This window comes from Melozone crissalis, unplaced genomic scaffold (assembly GCF_028551555.1).
Source record: "Melozone crissalis strain CALT ecotype California unplaced genomic scaffold, PUWL_Pcris_2 ptg000034l_1, whole genome shotgun sequence".
Lineage (NCBI taxonomy): Eukaryota > Metazoa > Chordata > Aves > Passeriformes > Passerellidae > Melozone > Melozone crissalis.
The window spans coordinates 10,258,647-10,281,969 of NW_026535812.1; positions in this window are offsets into that span (position 1 = coordinate 10,258,647).

The following is a 23,323-nucleotide window of genomic DNA, read 5'->3' on the forward strand; positions in this document are numbered from 1 at the left end:
TATTCTTGAAGAATGTGCCTACCTTCAATATCCAAAGGGAGATTCTACCTGGCCCAGTGCTGCCCCAATACAGAGACAGAAGTCAGGCACTAATCCAGCAACTCTTAGTGCTCTCCCTTAAGAGGCCAGGAAAAGAGAAAGGAAACCCACTCTCACAGCTTTTACTGTTTTCTCCTCATTGCAAGGCATGTCTCGAGACACAGCTGAGCGTACAAAGCACAGTGTAATTGGTGAAAGTCATAACCTTGCTCTACAGACCTGTATCTAAATAAGTTTCCTTCTGCAACTTCCCTCTTGTGGGGGGGCATGTTAAGGTGGCAGCTGGTAAAAGGCACTGCCAGAGCAGCAATCCAAGAGGTCCTCAGGTCACAGGACTCTGTGCCTCAGTGACAGACTGCCAGATGTACAAACACCCAGCACAGGCCTGCAAGTTAGAGAGTCCTGGGGAAGTCCTACTGCTCCTGCTTTTTCCAAGCTGCTGAACCATGAAATTGTCACCAAATGGTTGGAGGCACAAGACTTTGTGTCACACCTCTGCCACTTTTCACAGGGCACTCACTTCCAGACTGTGGCAAGCTCCCATTTGTGTCACTGTGGGGATGTCCACACCTCCAGTACCAAACTTGCTGGACTGAGTCCATCTGTTGTTGCCTCCTTCATTTTGTGGCTGTTGGGAGCCTGGACAGACAGCTTGCAGTGCCTCTCAAAACACTGTGTGGGCAACACCATGGTCTGCAGGGCCAGGACCAGATTTCTAGCACCATCACCATATGTCTCCTGTCAGAGCACATAGCATGGATGTCAAGTCCAAGGAAGAGCTCTCTCGTTAGACATTTTCAGGCTCCTCTTAGGCCATTTGGACATGCTCTTATGGTTCCCACCAAGTATCCTGCAGAGCCAGGCTCTTGGCAACAAAGCCCTTGCATTCACAAGTGAATGAGCATGGAAATTGTTTCATTAAAAGCTCTGCACAGACACACCTCAATACAATACCTCAATAACAATATACTACCAGTTTTTCATCTCACAGAGGGCTTGAATAAATGAATGTGCGTCCCACCTCTGTGTTGTAGTCACAATCTGTTTGGCTGAAGAAGTTACCTAAACTCCTCACTGAACATCTTTTACTACAACTGCGCACAGAGCTGACTTAACATCACTCTCAATTCCACACTCAGCAGAGGTGCTGTGGGACCTTGGAGGATGATGGTGTTCTGCACTGGAGGCTTTGAGAGTAAAATGATTCAGAATGAGTGATTCCAAAAGAGCCTCTAGATTCATTCCCATCTGCCCTACTCCCACACCACACTCAATGTGTTTCTTCCCACTCACTAATAACAGCTCTTGCCTCCTACATGCTATCAACACCTGACTGTCTTTTCTCACTGCAAGAGAGTAAGCGCTTATAATGCATTCAAAGCACAATTTTGTCTGACACATTTGTTTTAGCTAATTCTCTTAAGGGTTTTTTTTTCCCTGCTAGAGCTGTTTCATTTGTAGGAGCAAATAAGCCTGAATGTCTCCTGCCACATCTGCTATCATCCCCTTATTCAATAGGCTGCTAAAGGTTACACTTCACACAACAGGATTGCCTTTTCCCACACACCCTGAAGCTGATGAGAAAATCATGACCAGATAGGTACCTCTCCATTCATCCCTTCTGTACTTATCTAATATGCTGTGGCAAGCAAAAAGCTGGGAGTTGATTCCTATGTGGGCAGTTCTGCCTTTTCCAGCCTTGCAAAGAAAATCCATTGATCTCAGGCAATGTTCCACCTTCAAATACTTCCATGTCTCTCTCTTATGCTTAAGTCTTTATAGATCTTATAGCCACCTTATAATTCAACAGACTGGGTTTAAATGAAATAAGATTGAGAGAACACAGTTAACACTCTCCCTGGCCATGCTTAACAGGACACAGCCCTGCTCCCAGATGTAGAGCATGTTTTCTTTCTCAAGTAAGATCATCCTGGTGATTGGGACTCCTGGCAGGCCACAAGGGAATCTATCTAGCCAGAAGACTTTAATGCTGGTTTAGCACCATAATGAATCAAAATGTTCTGCCAACATTGATTTTTTTACAAAAGACAACAAATAAATCTAGCCAGCAACATTTCTACACTGGCTCCTCTATTTTTAAAGAGGTCACTTTCCCACCTAATGATTAAACTCAGCAAGGAAAAATGAGGGAAAGATAGAGAATCTAAGTTCAAAAACTTTCAGCTTATGGAATAAAAAGTTTCCAAAAGCTCAGGCTGACTAACACCGTCATGCTAGAAAAATTGAGAGAGAAATACAGGCCAGCATGAACTCTAACCTTAATATTACTGCAACTTTATCCACATATTTTACCATGGTTTCCTAAAAAATGAGGCTCACACAGTCACATAAAGCCAGCTTGTCTGTGTCTGATTATAAATTCCCTCTCCTCCAGTAACTTCTGAAGCCATTGGCCAATTTTAACCAACTTTGCCAGAAAAGCAGAGGTCTGAAAAATAACCTCCTATTTCTAACATGGAGACAAGAGACATCCTCTGAGGAGCAGGGCCTTACTTTGCACCTCCACATGTTCTGGAAATGTGGGAGCAGTTTTGTGTTATCTGTTTCACATAATTCTGATGGGTGGACACAATGTTGGCATAAACAGTGGCTGCAATGGGCACTCACATCACAGACAGGGACCTTGGCTATCTCTCCTCATTTACAGGGAGAGCAAAGTGAGGGATAGGAGCAAGAAAGACATCCAGTCTGGCAAGGTCAGCAAAAAACTGCCAATGATTTCATCTTGTTGGGCACAATGGGCCCTCAACAATACAGTGAACAACTCCATCCACTTTCCAAGGCATGTCAGAGCTGCAGGGAAACACTCTTGCATCAAGCTTCTCAAAAGCTGCCTTCATTTGCTTCCATGCTGTTCTGCAGCACAAAGTCAGCAAGTGCACTTTCTGAGCAGGACATCTGTGCTTGTAGGAGAGGGAAGACAGCACCTCCATATACACAGGTGTTCATGTTGTAAAGCATGTGTCCAGAAAGCTGAGTGCACAAAAAGAGAAGTGCCCTTTGTGCACTCTTTTGGGAGCTGGGAGCCACATTAACAGCTGCACAATGGGAGGAGAGAAAGCAAGATCAGATAGGTCAATCAGATGCAGAAGTAAACGAGAAACCTCAGGTACAAATTTCCTATAGAGCCTAGGTTCTGCAGGAGCACAAGAATTCACCAGTCTATTTATTTAGAATTATGCAGGTTTTCCACAACCAAGATTTTCCAGCTCTCCTATAAGCAGTGTACTGTGAACCCTTATGAGCAGTTGTTTCCTGCTTGGTTAAGTAAGCCCAGTACTTACTGTAAATTCCACATGTTTGCAACTACAATCAGCTGATCTCATCCCTGCAGAGTTTTATCAGGTGTAAGAATGAGCAGACTACACTCACACAAGGGAGAGGGAATACTGAGATGAGCACCTTCCATGTCCACCTTCCCACCACATTCCACACACTCACACACCTGTGCCAGACTGCACAGGGCATCCCAGCCTCTTGCATGGCCAGCAGAGCCCTGGCAGGTGGGGGCAGGGCAGAGAGGGCTGGCCAGGGTGCTGACCTGCACCAGGCATGCCAGGGAACCACGGAGGATGGCAACACAAGTATTCCCCAGCATGACTTCATTTTCTCCAGGTTTGTAATTCCCTACTGCCACTGCAGATTTTCCCAAAGATTATTTCTATACTTGAGCCTTCTCAGAGGTGGCAGGGGAAGGGAGTATTTCACCTTATCCTGCTACCCAAACAGAGCACATATCAGCCACCAACCACAGTTATTCAACAAACAGCAACCGGTGGTCTTGAAGGTCAGCCTGAATATTAAGCTAAGAATCATCATGGTTTTTTTAAACTGATGCAAAGGCTCTTGATGCTAGACATTGTACCAAAACACAGAATGAGGATGTCCCTGCTTAGGACTCAGAGTTGCCATAATTTATTAATGTTGGCCAAGAAGGTTCCTTGAAATCTGTTCAACTCCATAGATAATTTTGGAAATCTTACCCGTCTGTTCCTCAACTTCTTCAGACTTACTGCCAAAGCAGGTCCTCATTCCCTTGCATAGAATCTGGCTCTGCACAAAGTACTCCACTCAAGACACTTCTGCAAAGCCATGACTGTTATGCAGTTAAAGCCAACCACCCAGTTTAGTTGGCTGCCCACAGCACCACAAAATCTTATACCAAGGCTACAAAAAACTAAAAATCTGCCTGCTAAATAAATTGAACTGGATTAATCTTCAAACTCCTGTGGAAAGATTGCTTCCAGAACTTGAGTAAGCTAGCATTTAGGAAGCTCAAATAGTTCCATAGCATTCTGCAGTCACATCTGTAATTTCTCCCTTGCTTGCAAGAAAAAATTTGCAGAACAGGCCAGCAATCAGACCACAAACAGTTGTTAATTCAGACAAACAAAGCTGAAACATTGAAAATATGTGCTGAAGTCGTAACCAACACAAACCCTTGTGCATGCACCTCTTCCTCATTCTATTGTGATTTCCTTCTCCATCCGTTTCTATGCCTCTCCTAAGCCCTCCCACACTGGATACTTCCAGAATCCCTCACTTACCAACTTGCACCTTCCTTAACCCCCACCCCAGCTTCTGTCCCTCCCTGCCCCTCCATCCAGAAGTGCCCCTCCTCCCTGGAACACAGAATTGCTCCTGTTGTATTCCAGAGTACCCAAGCCCTGGGTTTCCCTGTCCCTCTAAGAACACCACACAGAGGAATTCCCCTTTCAGACTATGTACTTTTTGACTTTTGCTACCATACGAAGGAAAGCATTTCTCTATTCACATTTCTATGTAAAACAGCCCTGTGTTAATCTGGGCACAACTTTGTTCACTTGGGACACTGCCTAGCCTCTCACTGGGCTGTCATATGACTGACAAGCTTTCAGCCTCACTTTCCCTGAAAACCAAAGAGGCAGATCAGGTCAGATTTAGGACACTAGAGAGAGAGCCTTTGCTAACTGTGATTCTGCCCTAATGTCCTCTCAGTCAAGAGGCCTCCTCAGATCATAGTGGCCATTTATAAACAGGATTTTACTTCCATTAAAAATATGCAAATCAGTTAAGTTTTGCAAAAAAAAGGCAAAAAAATCACCAACACTTTGGCAGAGTTTCCAGTGAAAAGGCACAATGCTGTTGCAGCTTGAGAACAGTGAGAAAAGCTCCTGATGTCAGCACTACAGAGGTGGGGAAGAGCATCCCCCCGGGCAAAGGCCTCCACACCTCTGGCATACTTCCTCCATGAATTTGTGCTGTAAGCTGCAGTTTCAGAACTGACACATCCCAGCCTTTGTGACCCTTCACTGTTTTGCTGGCTACCTCGCTGCAGTCTCAGACCAGCTGTGTGCCAGCAAGCGGGGTGGAAAGCACCTCTGGCCACTGAGAACTGCACACCAACAGAGACCTTGGCAAAAGCTGCTGCTGCAAACTGAGGATGGCACCTCCACAGACAATAGCACAGAAGGGCCTCAGGAAGAGCAGAGTGCAGCTTCTGTTTTGGTAATGAATCACAGAATCATTTAGGTTGGAAAAGACCCTTAAGAAAAAGTTTAGTGTTTTTTGAAGATATTTACAGTGTATTCTGCACGTTTTCCTACCCTTTAAACAAACAGACTCCATGGCCATAGAGGAAAACCCCTGAAAACTGCTAGCCATGATCTCACACCCTAACAAAATAACAACATATCAGAGTATTCCACAGTTTCTATACTTGAATAAATACATAACATAAATACAGTTGTATAGCTGATTTACAAAATTTCAAATTAAGCCCCATTGGGATTTCTTTGTTTTAAATGACAGCATTTCCTTTGCAAGCAACTCCACAATAATCAGGCTTCCAGGCTTCCAGAGCTTAGAAATCACATTTTTCTGCCAGTTTTTTCACTCTCCAAGACAGTTTCTATTCATATCATCATGAGCACTGTTGCTCATTCCTGGACAATGTTATCTTTTGGGACACTGACCCATTTTGGGGCTCTGAGTAAGGCTGAATCTTCTATGGGATAAGAAACTATCCAAACCCCTTCTGAATATGTTGCAAGGCAGACAGGTATTTCTCCTTTGACCTTCATTTCTCTCTGAGAAAATACAAGGCATTTTGTAACAGTTTCAGTGGGCATAAGGCAGGGATTGCAAACAAAAAATCTGGCCTTGTAGTAAACCTTCTTAGGAAACACTGGCCCTTTTTCCCAGAAGAGCATCATCATAGTTTAGTCTCTAGTTTTCTAAAGTTCTATTTTCCAAAGCTAAAGCAAGACCATCCATGAGGATCAGGTGCTAAAAAAAATAGTAAATATTTTAAGAACTGATGTTTGGTTGAAAAAACAACTTTGATAGAAAGTACTTCATCCACTCAGTCACACTCGAAGTCGTGCAAAACCAAGGAGAAGTTGAACTAATTACACTCAGTGGAAATGCTCAGTGAGAGTCCCAAATCCTGCAGTGCCTAAAGGTGCTGTACATGCAGTATGAATTAAAACCAGATTTATTTGCTTTTCTAAAGTTGAGGTTACATACACACCTTTCCCATGTGATAGGATCAGCTGAACTGGAGTAAAGATGCATCCATTCCAGGAAGATGTACTGGACAGTTGAGCCTTGAAAACATGTGAGCCTGCAGCACAGTAATGAGAAAAAAGTGCTCTCCTGTCAGTGAATTTTTTTTTTCTTAAAAATGTTCAATAAAAATGTTAATAACACCACCTACATCCACAAAAAGCTCATTCAGAACTGCTGGAATAGCTGTCCATAAAACAGTACAAAATCATCCCCAGCAGAAGCAGATGGAACTTAAATGAAATGGTGGCAAGTGCATCTCACACAGCTCTTACAGCACGTTTTGCCTCAGGGTTTATACATTTGCTCACACAAATCCTACCATAAGCATTTGAATGGGTTGTAAAGATCCAAGGTGAACTAGATAATTTCATTTCAATCATGCCAATCTTCCTATGCTTAATTTTGCCTCCTTTCTCTCCAGTTTGTCAAGTTTAGGCATTTTTAATACCTGTAGAATATAAACAGATGTTTTTGGTAAGAAGTATGTTCTTCACATCCAAATCTCAGAATTTCAAACTATACAATCCTAAGGGCTTGACTCTACTAAGGACTCCATGCTATATGCTTCAAGAATTCTACTGCTTCTTAAGGAGTCCTGAAAAATGTTTTCACTGTTTAAAATATGTTTCCTCAAATCCCACTTCTTTACCATAGTACTGCTCCCTCTACATTCTGGTAGAAAACTGCTCTCTCTACTCCTCTGCCAATGGTGTGGAACCTGCAGCAATTAGCAGTTTCTGCTCCTCTCTGCTCATTCTTTACCCCCCTGCCAGTTGCTGCTTATAAAGGAGATACCTGTCCAATGATTAAAACAGTTACTCAAAAACAATTAAGTGCTATTTTTTAATGGGCATTCATTTGAGGGGGAAAAATCATTGCATGCTAACATGTTTCATTTGATGCAAAGCAAGAGCATTTTAATAAATAATTCATATCAACAGAACACAAAATTTACTGGCCTAATACTTTTAGAAGCTCAAATACAATGAAGTAAGTTGTACATACACACACGTACTCAGCTGTATTGTATTTTCAGATTCCCATTATTACAATAGTCCTTATCATCTCTGATACATGAAAGTTCCTGTCTGCACCAGAGTGGAAGACAGATTTCTTGCTAATGCATCTCTCAGTAGATTAGATAAGGAAAGCAAAAGAGAACATAACATTTAGCCCTCACTCTGTAACTTGATCAGTTATGCAAATACAAATAACACCAAAAAGTAAAGACTTTGGAAGAATTATTATCAGCAGGTCTCTTTCTTTTTAATTTAGGCTGAAAAAATCAGGATTAATGAAGACAGATCTGCAGGGGTCAGTCTATATTTGTATATATAAGTCCTGCAAGTTTTCTATATGGCTACAGTTCCCATATACTGTCCAAGACAAAATGTTGAAATAGAAGCAGTTCACAAATGTTCCTAGCACAAGCAAGGATCCTTGCAACCCACAAAATGCAGAAGCATGTTGTAGCATTTAGAAATCATAGTGATAAAATGCTTTATTTGTGGAAGCATAAGTTAGTCCATGGGTACCACTTGAATTCTGATGTTGAGCAGTAAGAAAAGCAGGGTCCACAGGTAAAACAAGCATGCAGAGCAGAGCATCAGTGAACATGGGCTTGGGAACAGGCTCTGCACACTGAGCATGGTGCTTTGAAATCCTCAAAATGCTGCTGAGGCTTGAAGTACATGCACTCTACTCCCTACCCCCAAAACAGACCTATTCCTTGTATTCATTTGGCCAATGACCTCAGTGAGAAGAGTGTTAAGTCCCTGTTGAAAATGCAGATTTGCTACAGAAACTCTATAAAAAGTAAATCAAATTTTAAAAAAAAAATCTCCATAAAGCAAGTGTTCCTTTCATCTGTTCCTGACTTCCTTATTATTTCAGTGTTGGATGTAGAAGAGTAAATAAATCTCATTTTATATCTGTGACACAATTCCCAGCTGTGGTTTCCTCAAGTCCTTCCAAAGCAGCTTTTTGGCAAGTTAAAATGATTTGGCACAATCACAGTCACAGAAAATATATTTTATTCCTAAAAAAGATTATTCAAAGTTTAACAGCCTGTAAGAGCATCACATCCACTGAAACACTCAGAAACCAGAGAGAACTGATTCTCTACTGCCTGGTGTACACCCCTCACACCTTATGAAAATTTCCTCCCATATCCTCTCTTTGGAAACTGCCAGCTTTATTTCAAAAACCAAAGATACAGCAATAGGTACTGTGGCAATGTTCATGGCCGGGACACTTGTTCATGGGAACCCCACTAATATTCTTTTTCTGAGTCTCACTTAGGCTCAACACCCATAATTCAGCTCTGAGTTTGGACCCTCCTGTGCTGAACCCAAACCACTGCTATGGGGTGAAATCCATTAAAATCCTCCAACAGCTTTCCCACTGGGACTGTGACACTAAAGTGTTTCCATTTCAGTATCTCCTGAATAAGAATCATTTATTTTTACAGCGCGCCTCCAGCATTTCCCACACACTTACCAGCTGAAGAGAAAAATCCTCAACCCCATTCTGAATTTATCATCACAACACCTGCTCTCTGTCAAACTCACTGAGGACCCCAAACAAACCATCCTCAATGGGCTTCCAATCACTTTGCAATTTTGTGTTGCTTTTCAGCATGCCAGGCATATCCCAAACAGCCTAACCCACAACCAGATGGTCAATACACAGGGGAAGACACCCACAGACTTTAAAAACAAACAAACAAATAAATCAGAATTACCAGTATTTAGTGCCTGTTTGTGTTGCAGCATTTAGGCCAGGACTTTAAAAAGTGCCTGAGAGCACATTCACAATGTAGGAACCCACTCCCAACCTAGACTTTATTTCTGCCAACAGGTTGAGTGGGGAGCAGAGAGGGGGAATAAATCTAAAAAGCACTTCCTCTCCCCCCTGCTCCACAAATGCATTATTCATAAAAGCCAGGGATTTTTTTTATTACCTGGGGATTTCACTTTTATTATGTTCAAAGGACTGTTTCAGAGAGTACTCACTCCCCTGCAGGCAAATATGCAGGGTTTTTTTACACGGCAGTATAAATTACAGTGAATATCTAAATAATACCGCCAAAACCTCAACAAAATCAAATAGCCAAAAACATTAGGGACAAATTGCCCTTGCACAATTTATTCCATTGTTTGGTGGAACTCCACAGAGAGTCTGAGGCCCCTAGTATACTGGATCTAAATTGATTTATTCTTACTATCACAGGGGAAGTCAATAAACCACTCCTTAGCTTAAGTTATACCGACATTAAAAAAAAATCCTAAAAGACTACAAAAATGGCTGTTTTTCCTTAAATCGTGAGCTTCTACAAAGAGCTGAGCAACATAAAGATATATGTTGTTATTTTCATAAACCTGATTAGTGAAGACAAGGCATAACCACAGCTTAAAACAAAGAGAGAGAGAGAGAAAAGACAATGCTTTTTTTACTCTCAACTGAACATATTTCAGATGCTACCTCTGCCTGTTGTAATCACATTTCCAGTCTGAATCACAAATACTCCGAAATCTATCTTGCTCTGAAGAGCCAAAATATTTATTTTTATATGACCTCCTACTAGGTGCATTCATGGGAAAACAAATGGATTCTACTTGGGGCATGTCCATTTGTGCCTGTATCCCAGAAACCTGAAACCAGGCCAGCATTCTTCTGATTGAATAAAGCTGAGTTGTCTGGGTTAAATCTGTTGTCAATATGCCTCGCTTATACAGTGAAATAGTTTCTTGTTAAGCAAGACAGAGATTTACTGTAGGCAAGATCCAGACTTCAAATGCAGCAGCATGGAAGGGTGGGATAGGAATGTATTAATTCTTCAGGAAACACCAGATAAATGTACCTTAGTAGGAAGCTCTTTTTCTGTGGATAATCATGGTCTTGAGTCAACAGACTTTGCCTACTTAAGCTATCTCTTGCATCAGAATCCAATTATAGCAAAGCCTACAGAAAACAAGTTTGGCACACTTTAATATTTTGGTATTGATCTAATTTAGCTCTGGTTTCAATTACAACAGAGAGCATTTTATCAAGAGATAGATTTTGTTTGTGGGACTCTAAATAGCTTTTTTTCCTTATTGTCTCTGATCTTACTATCTGGGTACCTTTTCCATGCTTATTGCTTCAGTTTTAGAGGTTTCACCCATTTTATTATGAACTTTTTTACAGGAAAGAAATTAAATCCAGCTCTTCTAAGTAATAAGGAGTGAACTCAATACATTTAAAAACTGGGCTGGGGTTTCTGTAGCAACCATTCCACAGTGATGCTACTGAATTTGACATCAAAGAACAAATGTATCAAGTCATCCTGACAACTGAAACACTTGCTTTAAGAAGAATGCCTACATATATCTGGAACAAAGAGGGATTATCCTAAGTAAAATGAGTATTTTATTTAGTAATATATGTGTACCGTATCATCCTACTTGAGGCATCTTTTCTCCCATCAATGTGCATAACTGCCACAAAAATTAGCTGAAGTTATCCACAGAAACGGAGGAGAATAGACCATTTTATTTAGTTTTCAGATGTATGGGAGAATTATCTCATTTTCCATTTAATGACATACAGAAGATATATGGAAGTAATTTTCTTTCTTCCTGCTGAATTTGGCTTTAAACTCTGCAGCTTTATGTCTTACATTCATTGAAGGGAATGTCATCTCTACAACCCAAAATAGTTACACATATTTATAAACTCCATCTAAGAAATTACTCCTGGTTAACAAATAACTCCTGTACACTTCAGCTACAAAGCCCCCGCCCTGACAACAGGAAAATTTTTCTGCACTATGCTCTCCCAAAATACAAATGGCATATGTTGATAATCTGGAATGTTTGCTGAATTAAAGGATTATGAAATCATATCAGTGATTAGAATCATACTCTGCTGAAGGCAGATAGCTGGAGTGTTGAAATTTCTAAAAAGGAACTGTCAAATAGTAGGAAGCAATTTGCAATGATCCATAGCTTTGTGAATAAAATCACAAACCTAGTGCTCTGTTTAAGCTCCAAGAAGTGATAAAATTTGAATTCAGAGTTTATAATTCCAAAATTAAGTCCATTTCATGGGCTGCCACAATTTCTAGAAAAATGTAAGTCTTCACAGAGATAAAGGAATGTTACAAACTCACTGGAACTGAGACAGAGTTCCTAGTGTTTCTTCAAGCATGAAAAGGCATGACACTCAGGGTAGACTGCTTTTTAAAACTCCCTGTTGGTATTACTGGATGTGAGATACAGCTGTTCAGCCCTAAAGAAAAACATGCAGTGCATCCCTCTCCAGCTGAACAGCAACAAGAACTGTGCAATGTTTTAGCTCAAGGTAGCTTCTACCTGCAACTCCCTTCTGATGTGGAAGAAGAGTGCAGCTGAAAATTGCAGCTTGTGCTTTTGAGACTATTTTAGAAAGAAACCCATTTAAAAACAATTCAGGTGCTTTGCAAATGTCATTAAAATAAAAAAATTGTTTAGGCTGTAATATGTCAAAGGCTTTCACATCTACAGTGGAAAAATGGATGCGCTCCTGTATAACTAGTGCACCTGCCCTTAAGGCTATAGATCTTCCATAACAGGTTCCTGTAGTCAGATGTCAGGGCATCATTACTTGAAAAGAAAAAGCTTATTCTAGTAACAATGGTCGTTTGTGTACAGGTTTCTGATGAGACACACCACTTAAAGATTCAACATTAGTTTTAGTATTCCTGCCTCCTGAACAAGGAAACACCTTTAAATTTGACCCCAAAACTTAAGAACTCAAGCTACAGTATTGAAAGTGCCTCATCTGCACATAAAAGGCTTCACCCAACAAGCAGCTCTTTCCAGAGAGCAGCACAGCAGGTACAAGCTGTGGTGTGGGGAAGTAGCAAGAAGCCAGCAAACACTCTGCAGCCGAGTTTCTGACTTTGTTTTTACTATTATACACCAGCCCTGGCAGCTGCTTCTTTCTCAGTTGCCCAGCTTCTCTGGGCTGTAGTGACTTAAGGCGTGCACCTCTCCTCAGTGCCATTAGCGAGGGCTGTGAACTCTGCAGTCTGTCCTGCTCACACGGAATTACCCCGGCATCAGGAACATGTCACTGCCTGTTTGCGCCCGGTTCTGCCCGCAGGCTCTGATCTGCAAGGGAAATCAGGACCCTGCAAGGTTTCAGGCAGTCCCAGAGCTGTGAAGGGGCATTCCCAGCACCTGGCTGGCTCCATTACAATTGCTGTGGTTGTATCTGTACAAGGAGGGACTTGCCAGGTTTCCTTGTGTTCACGTTTATTGCTGCCGTGCCCCAGGTAATGCAAACGGCAGGTAATTTGAGCATTTCTGTCCTTCTTCGTTTGTGTTCTATAGGATTTCCTAGGCACAGCTGACATACCGGGCAGCCTGCGGCCTGCTTCATGCACAGACTTTATACCCATCGCTTTTATACCAGGGCTTCTTTATCTCAAACTAATCCCACGAACACCGCCCGTCCCGCAGCCCCAGCGCGGAGGCGCTGGTGGCAGGTCCTGGGGCCGGGCTGCGCTGGCCGGCGCGGCCGGAACGGGAAAGCCCTCATCGCTGCCGATTGTTTTCCTGAATGCCTCTGCGAACAAGGGCGAGAGGAAACATCAGGAGCTGGCCGGCGGCCAGAGGGCCGCTGGCGGCCGCGGCAAACACGCTCCGCCTGCGCCGCCGCAGCCGCGGGGTCCCGGCCCGGGGGGACGCGGCCCTGCTGCGCCGAGCGCGGCCGGCTCCTCACGGCCCTGCGGCCCAGCCCGGGCAGGGCCAGCCGCGGGGAGCCCCCTCGCCCCTCAGAGCGTTGTTCGGCTTGAAACAAAACCTGCCCGCAGCGTCGGAGCAGAAAAATAAAAGCGGTTTCCTCTCGCACAGGTGTGGTGGGGCCGTGCGGGGAGCACCCCACAACACACCGGGCCACGCCCGGGGAGCCACCATGAGCCCTTTTGCTCGGCTCCATCAGGATCAGTTCCTGGCAAAGCCTCCCACAGCAGCCACTGGCTCTGACAGGGTGGGGAGAGGAGGATGAGGGGCAGCCAGAGGTGCCGCTGTCACCGCTGCCCTTGCCCACATCCCCTCTGCCATGCACAGGCAGTTTAAGGCTGCAGCGTGCCCCATCCAGCCTCCCAAAGAGCCGTGTCCTGGTCAGCGTCCAGGACCCATGGGGCAAAGCCAGGCTAGGATTTCACCTTTTGAGATGGGCACGTTGGGAGCACATGTGAAAGCAGTTAACTGTGCAGTTATTTGGTCACAGGAATTTATATGCTCAGCTGCCGAAGCAGGAGGCTGGATGGTTAACTGGAGATGTTTAATAGATTTGTAGCAATGGGTGGTGGGGCTTTTAGGTCCGGCAATCTGTTCAGCACCAGACAAAGAAACAGACAGCAAGTTCGTACCTCTAGCCCCATTCCCTTCAGAGCAGAGGGGTGAAATCCAACACAGGGCAGAGACAGGACCAGCCATGCTTTACTCTCAAATCCACTCATCTGTGGGATAAGAACAGCACGTGGGACCACAGCTTACATGCTGCCAGGAGATCACTTCCTCCCACTACCACTTTCCAAAGTTTGGGAATCATTATTTTACAAGCATCAGTAACTTGCGAGAAATTTTCCAAGCATTACCAACAACATGTTTTGAGTTTGCAAGAAGTTCCATTACAGAGAGAGCTCTTTAAAAAGTAAAAATTAGTGAGATCAAGATAATAAAATAAATACTGCTGACCTAACATTCCTTTGCCAGGGTGAAACACAAGGCAAATCGGGCATTTCCTACAGCTCTTTGCAAACATTGCTTCTTTGGAAGTGGGATGGATGGAGCAGTGATCTAGGGCTCAGGACGCCTGGACTTCATTTCCAGCTGTGTCACTTTTCTGCTGAGTGACCTTGGGATATTACTGTAAAATGTCACTCAAAGAATCTATGAATGAGAAGTGCTGCACAGGAACTAGGCTCTTCTGCCATCTTCCCACAGCACTGACACACAATCCTATGTCACAGCTGGCATTTCTGTCACAGCTTTCTTACAGTCCTAATCCTACAAAGAGCTCTCTGTGGAAGAGACTTCTAATAGAGCAGTTCTGTTTGCAAGAAATAAGTCCAAAAGAGATGTGTGAAGCCAGAAGGACACTTCTACCTGGATTTTTTATAGAGTTAAGATCCATGTTACAAATTAAAATCCACAGGACCAAGAGAGCATTTCAATTTCAGGCATATACTCTGTGACATTGACATTATTGCCAATAATGGTAAGTGATCACTAGGTCTGTTCAGTCACACAAAAGTACCAGTCAGGTTCCATTTCTGTATACCACTGGGATTTTATGCCATTGAGAACAGTATCCATATGGCTGTAACACCAGTTTTCTGTGCTCTCTGGTAAAAGCTTCCCAGAAACCAAAATAAGGTGGAGTCTGTTTTAATCCTGCCCTGCTTACACACTCTAGGACACCTGCTTTCGAGTAAATCCTTAGCAGAAGCCAGTGAATCAATGTGCCTTATCCTGTAGGACTGAGGCCTCCATTTTAAAATCTTTAAGGGATACTTAGCTGAGCTTTATCATCAGGAGAGGATCCGTTTAACATCTGAATCTCCCGGGAGCCATATACGTGATTTATCAGTCTGAAGGGTTAGAATCCCATCCAGCCTAGGAAACAGAACCTTGGGCAGGCCACCAGACATTTTTCTTACCTTAAGGTTTGCTAAATACCTACTGCCAAGCTCTCTGAATATTGAGCTTCAAAAAGATTAGTCAGAAAAACCTAAGAATCACACTTATCTGATCCAGCAATATCAAATCCTTCATGATGTCTACCAGAGTGAAATAAACAAACTCTCTTGTAATAAAACCTTTTTTTCTCTTCTGAAACAAATTCAAGTTTTTCATAGGTTTAGAAAGTGTGGTTCTGGCCAAGGCAGATAACCGACCAAAACAGCAATGAGGGGCTAAATATACAAATATATTGCTTTGTAGATAATTTTATCTATTTGCACTCAGTTATTTATTAGCTGAACATCACTGGCATGTACAAATTTGCTCTAACCAAATCATCTAACCTTTTTTTTGTATGTTTGCCATTGTCCACACATTGCAAAATTCTCAGATGCATCATGAAAGACCTTCTAGGCCTACATCTCAAACAGCAAAAAGTCAAAATTATTATGTGCCTTCAGCTGCAACTTCTTCACTGTAAGAGACAATAGGTGCACTCACATTGAGTTGGTAAGTTAAACAAGCCTTTCATTAATTCAAAAGAAAACATTACAACTCATATGGCTCAGAGAACACAAATTCTGAAATTCACTGGTAAAATTCCACGTCACAATTACTCTTTATATATATGTCTGTCCTGGTGGAATCTGAAGAAGCACACACAAAGAAGGTAACACCCTGTAGGCATAGAAACGTGTTCAGTTCCTTATTTAGGACTCTGACAAAGAATATAGTCACACATGAGGCTGAGTATCTGGATTCTGAGATATCTGTCTCCAAAGCTGGAAAGGGCCCAAACACAAGGAACCCCTTCCAGAACACATTGCCTGGGTGGGCTGCTCCTCTGTGGAGTTCTCAAAGTCTCCTGAAGCAGGGCAGGCCTATCGGTCAGCCTGAGATCTGAGACTCCAAGAGGCATTGGGATCACGTTCCCAAGGCAGCCATATGCCAGATGCAAGATTATATTCTCTAGCAAGGCTGCAGCAATTCAGCAAAAATGCATGTAATTCCAAATATTTCAGCCTCAACAGATCTGTGTTTGCAGACCTTGGCATCACTGGAACGTTTCCAGACAGTTCCACTCCCATCAGCTCCATCTGTCCCGAATCTCTGGATGGTGCTACACCTCTGACACACAGGTACACACGAGATAAAGAGAGCATGTTGGAATGAGGTTACTACCCAAAGCTTCAGAGGCATAAAAAATGGATGTGAATTATTAGATCAGACTTGGATCCACCTATGATGTTCAACAGGTCCTGGCTGACAGGTTCTGCTGAGAAATGATAATAGACAAAAGCAAAGGGAAGGGAAGGAGCAGAGGTAACTAACAGGCTCCTTAGTAAATTCATCCCTGGTGAGGTCATGGAGAAATCACCAAGGCTCTCCCTGTTTGTGGCATATCTAGAGGTAGCTAAAATAAGATTATATGGAAAAGGCTAAGATAGAAAGAGTTTATTAGGAGAGGGAGTTACTTATAAAAACAAAATAAACAGGCAAAGGGCCTTGTGGATCTGCCTGTCAAATTAAAAAGGAGCTGTGGGTGTTTCCAGATGAGTTTAAGGAACATCTTTACCTTGAGGCATCAGTGTTTAGCCCCAACAGGGCATTTCAAGTGCCCTTTAATCGCCAGTATGAAAAGGAAGAGATAATGATGAGAACAGATGGGGGGCTAGTTTCACATCCTATTATGAAGCAAACTATATAATCCTTACTCAGGTGGGAGCACAGGCTTTAATTCTGTACATCACAGCAGAATGTGCTGCAGTAAAAGAGGACATTCCTGGCATTATTCTGAAATCACAGTCTGGACCCCACTTGATATAAGAAGAAAAGATTATTAAATAAACAAATTTCAAAAGATTGTTTAAAAGATCTACCTCTTGTCTACTAGAAGATTAAAAGGTTGCATGTTACACTGTGAATAGTACTGCATCTAATAAAAAGCTGGGTTGTTAGCCCACAGATATGGAGAAACAATTTGTTTGACTTGCCAGAGTAGGTAGCAAGGAATAGAAAGAAGGAGAGCATTCTTAACAACTGTTTGCTTCTGTCATTGCAGGAGAGGAAGAATTGCCCAAGGCAGGGATATTTCCTGGTATGGCACAGGGACTTTGATAGTCAGCTGGTAATACATTTACCAGCTATCTAGTTTTCCCAGAAGTGTCTTGACCTGAGCTGACTCATCTGTGTCCCAGGAGGCTGACTAATCATTCTGATTTATTATCCTGTGGCCTGCTAGCCATTTCAGCTCTGTTTACACTGGTGCCAGTACAAAATTTTATACAGGGCAAACTAGGTTCTATATAGACATAGTTATTTAAACTAGATTCAAAACCAAGCAGAATTTTTCACCAAGCATCCACAAAATTGAAATAAGTACAAAATGACGTTCTGCTGAGCAACATCTGGGAAAAAAGCTGAAAATTTAAAGGGAAGGCAGAGTTACAAGACAAGCTAATAAGCCAATTAAGCCTAAAGTTAATTGGTAATTCTAGGCATCTTCCAATGAAATTACAAAATTCCAAGGACTGCTTGTAACCTACAAAAAAACCACATTATCATTTTAACAAGGCAGCAATGGAGTACTGTGTTATGGGAAGCAATCTCAGTCCTATTGAGTTAATAGCTCTTGGTGGTGAGCATATACAAACCATGATGTGGAAACCAGCAAAAAAGGCTCTTGGAAAAGCCAGAGTGTGTGGGCCCATATGCCTTTGTTTGCACCAAAAACCCAAAAACTTGTTCTAAATGAAGCTCTACCCCAAAAACATACTTGGGATGGGCATAAGTGTGTCAGCTTTGTGTGATACTGTTATCACCTGCAGACTGCAGCCAAGGAAACTTCCACTCATGAGACCCAAAGTAGACTAAGTAGAAGACTCAACAAAGTATGAAGAAAAAAAAAAAAAAAAAAAGAGAGAAGGATAGCACAGCTGACAAAGAGACAAAGAGTATTTTCCAAAAGCAATCTTAAATCCACATGCTCAGATATACAGTAGTACCTCACTATCTACAGTAGTTTGGCTTTTCCCACCAGTATTACATGTGAGATTCCACACTGCTTGTATCTTACTGATTTAAAGATAAATTGTCCTCAATTTATTTTATTTTGCTTGCTTTGGAAGCTCAGCTTGGGATCTGAGATTCGCTCTGACAAACTGCTTTCTCCATTTCAACCCACAGTAACTGTTTGTGGGACAAATAAAGGCTCTGACAGGTTCTCTGCCCAGAATTTTGTAATGGAGAAGTAGTGAATGCTCCACTGTTTCTCAAAGCCAGGCTCTGAACACTTCCTATAGAATTAATTAGTAGAAGTGTCACCATCTTGAGTTTCAGCAAATTTACAATAAAAAGATGGGATACTGGATTATTGAAAAAGGAAGATGTATGCCCTGTGGAAGCAAGGTCCTATTTTCTTAGCAGATCTCTTGTTTACAAATTAGTGTTTAAAGAGAAAAACAAACCCCTTATTTAGAGAAAGTGCCCAAAACTTTTAATCTTACCCTCGTTTCTGAGAGAAATATATTGCTTACAGTGGCCTTCACTTAAAAAAAAGTACTGATGCCAACAAATCCCTGCCAGCTGTGCATGAGAAACATTCTTAGTTACACTGAACTTTGTAGTATTAGTGATGTTTCCAATAGACATCTTTAGCCACTGATAAAAAAATTTTGTATTTCTTCAACTCACTCACATGAAATGGTTGTTTCAAGTGGATCTGTCATTGTGGTTTCCTGGATTTCTTCAGTCTTGTTGGAAAGCTTGTAAATTCCCATGGCTGATAGCAAGCTAAGGAAGGAAATAAAAAATAGTAAATACCACTTCAGTGGTGTGAGTCCTTTTATGCTCTTTTTTGGCTGAGAGTGCATTTCAGGAGATCATTATCTGCTTTTACACAAACTTCAAAACAGTTCCATCTGGGAATCCATCTGTATGTCCATTTTGCACCCTCAATTGAACTCCCTTCCACCAAATCAGGCTTCACTAAAGATATATACTGGTAGATTAGTATTTGGCTGAATTAAGTGAGTCTGGGCTGCTAGTTTATTTTACAGGAGCACTTGACAATATCAATACAATAAATGGATGAAGCAACTGGATGGGAAATTACTCTTTAATATCATATTACTTCCTGCAGCTACAGAGCAAAATATGTGAAAGTAACAGTAATATAAATCAGATGATCTTTTTCCATGTGCAGTGACTGGGTATTTAATATCTGCTGATTTTTAATTATATTTTTGAAAATGAAGATGTTTTAAACTGAAAACAAAATGCATGTAGAATATATTTACTACACAGAGGAATGTCAGCATATCAGCTCTGTGAAGTTAAACCTCTTTTTGCACTCAGCTCATGTACTAAAATTGCTTGTGCTGCTTACTGCCTGTATTGCTGCAGATGAGACCAGAATGCAGCCCAGAGAGCATGAAATGCACAGCAAGGACTATCAGTTACTGACTCCAGTTTACTTTTCAAAAAGCACCTAACTGTCCCATATGCTGTAAACAATCCCATGACTCCTGAAGAACATGAATAATAGTGAAAGAATCACGCCTTCTGAACAGAAGCTTGCAGATTTTGCTGAACTTGTTCCAAGAGAAGAAATAGGAAGAAATTCTGAGTAGCATAATGCTGTTAGAGGAATATTGACACCAAGTTGACCCAGTGACAGCACTCAGAGCTGATGAAGAGATTTAAATGGTGCATTCTGGTGAGGGGTTCAAAAGTCAGAAGTCATAACCTAAAATAATTGTGTATACCGGAAATTCAAACTATTTCACTCAGGGTCAGAATAATGAACTCATGGAATTAGTTGCCAACTAAGACCATGGAAACACTGAAGTCTAAGTGGCTTGGAGACATCTTGGCACTTTTATGGAGAGAGAAGGGATTAAAGGATCTAGTGACAAAACAGAAAAGTGGGGGTTAAGAAAAACTTAAGGGTGGACAAGCCTCTGAGGCCAAGTGGCATTTTCCTCTCCAAACGTCATTTCCTCTCTTTTATGTCACTCTTCCCAAAGACATCATGTCACAATCACTAAAGCTTGGATGAGGAATGGACTCCTACTGGATGGAAACAGGGATGAAACAGCACTATCTTTTCCTCTGCTCCATAATAGAAGCTGCTAACCAACAAGAACAGACTTGTTTATCTATATACAACGCCATGCATTTGACCCACTCAATCAAATGCAGCACATGAGGTTTTCTCATATCAGCCTCTTTCTGTAACCTTATCTTCCCCAGTCCCATCAGAATACTACAACTGACCAGATAACAGAATTAAATTGAAGTAGTGTAATGTCACAACACAAAACAAAACAACTGTCTAATGTACATTTCATTGGGGACACATTTCTTAATCTGTACCGCCCAAAACATTTGCAGTATAAGCATGGGCACACCATTTGCAATTGCAAGAAGTATATGGAGCTACTGGTCAATGTTTTAAGCACTAATTAAGTGACAAAACACTAATAAAGGCACTATTTTAGACATTTATGCCTTGTCTTGTTTTAGAAGAAATCCTGTCCTATGAAGAGGTTGCATCAGATATAAAAACATTTCAGTTGGAAAGTACACACATATAAAAAACATATGTAAAAGAAGGAGCATTTTCAATTTGTCAGGTATTAAAGCAAGACTTCATTAGAAGTACTTACTGTTTGACTCTTCCAGAAATGGTTCCTGCAAGTTAACTTGTACATTGTAGCTACTTTCCCTTGCCTCTCTTGTGAGTTGACAACTACTGCACCAGTTGAGGCACGCAAGGGCTTCTCCAACCAGCTTGGTACTGATCTGTCCCCAGGACATGTGGGATATTCAGATATTCTGTGCATTGTGCTGTGTCCTACTTTGTTGAGTTAGGCTCCAATCTCTTGGTCTCCAATGTAACCATAAAAACAAGATCGAAGAAGAAGAGTAGGTAGATTATATCAGGGGTGATGCTCTTTACTGATAAAGAGCATCAGCCCTCTGCTCTTTGCTCTGATAAAGCTGTCTTGGAACCTGACTTTTCTCAACAGCATAAACCAAATCACGTTTTCCAGAGCCAGGTCCACCTGGATATATATCAGTATAAAATCACCCAGCCGTTTCTTTTCCGAAAGGTGTGAGGGGATCCCTTTGCTGATGTTTTGTGGAACATGCAGTTGTGTCTCAGCAGACTCAGTAATGCTTACCTGGGTTGTGTCCAAATCTTGCTCACTGATGGGCTTCCTCACAGGGAGAGGTGTGAATTTTTGCACCTTTCTAATCCTGAGAAAAGTCCCTGGCAGCAGCCTGCCAGGCCAGACAGACAGAGATCCTCCAAACACTACTGGAGAGCTTGAGTGGAGCTGATTCAGATCAGCAATGAGCCCAGGCAAGAGAGCATGGGGCAGGCCTGCATTCAGGCAAGAGGATTTGTCCAGAGATAACAAAAAAAATTTCAATAGTTTTCTGAATTGCAGGGAGCCTAAACGGAGAAAATGCTGAACTTTTGGAATATTTGCCAGTGGTTCAGTTTACATATGGCAGAAAAAAGCTTGTGTCTTATGCATTTTACATAGAAAGCAGCTTTGTCAGCTCACATCCTGGGATGTGGCATTAAAGAACATTCCTCTGATTCTACCCACACAGACAGCTCAATTTCCCCAAATCCCTCAGCTTTCAGTTACCACTAAAAACAGATGTCAAAATCTTTGCAGACTATATTATTAAAACAGGTAAACATTTGTTTGTTTTTTTTCTCTCTCGTCTTCTTAAAAACACTGTAGAATCACACTTTCTTAAGCATCTCTGAGGTGCCCTAGAATTTCAGCTAACCTACATTTGCTTCTATCCAGTGTCAGTCTGGCACTTCTACCTGTCTCTGCAGAATCCCACTGTACTATATAATATGCCTCCAAAACTTATCTAGGTTTCATGTAGTAGAGATATTTTATACTTTGGGACTGATAAAAAGATAATTCAAATTAATTATAACCATTTGCTCTATGTAACACTTGCTCCTTACAGCATAAAGCCATTTTTTTCAAATGTGAATTTGGTTTTGTTAAACCTAACAAGTTAAACCTAAAGACAGTGCAGGAGACAAGTTTCATGTGTGACCTCTCTTCTGCTCTCCCATGACACATCAGTCTCCTTGATCATTCCTACAGATAACAGCAAAACCAACAAATGGCACAAGAGAAAAGGACTTGTCAGGGTAGGTGGTGACCTGAGCCACCAATTTCTCTATTAAAGGGATGGGATTGTTTCTTACTGGCACTTGTTTTCTGCTGGAGACGTATCAAGGCTTGAAATTCTTGATCTATTTCTGTTTTCAGTCACTAGATCACTCTTTAAACTTAGATTTCTGTGGGGGGATACAAGATTAAACATAAAATTAATCACTAAAACATTTTTTCCACTTGAAAGAACAAAATTTCCTATTGAATATATAAGATCTTTGATTTACACCTCATGGTCACAAAATGTGTTTTGCACTTGCATCATTTGGGTACCTTCAGGCTTTTCCAGGGTCTTTTGTTCCCTGTTCTTTTTTATCCTGTAATTATGCAAGGAGAGCAACATAACACTATTGCCATAAAGATGAGAGCCCTAAAAGAGTAGCATGTTTAACACTTTTCAACCAATCAAAAGAGCCTGAGAAGACAAAGAGAGAGAACTCATTATCAATGTTTTTTGTTGGGGAATAAGGAAAGTCACCTAATGACTGTCGACCTTTAGAATGACTTGCTTTGGTTACAGGCTTATGCCACTGCTAAGCCAATGTGGTCTGAGTTAAATTCCAGGTAAAACAGTCAGAATCCTTCTGCATCCTTACATGGTCTGACTGTCCCAAAGGGGACAGCCTCTATCTGCTCGCCCAAACACAGGTTCCCTGCACTTGGCTCTGTACCCAGAGTCATAAGAAAGTCATTTTAGGAACAATGTTCTAGGTTTCTTAAACACACAATATACATTGGAATAGTTACTCCCAAGGATTAAAATAATGCCTAAGTGATTTT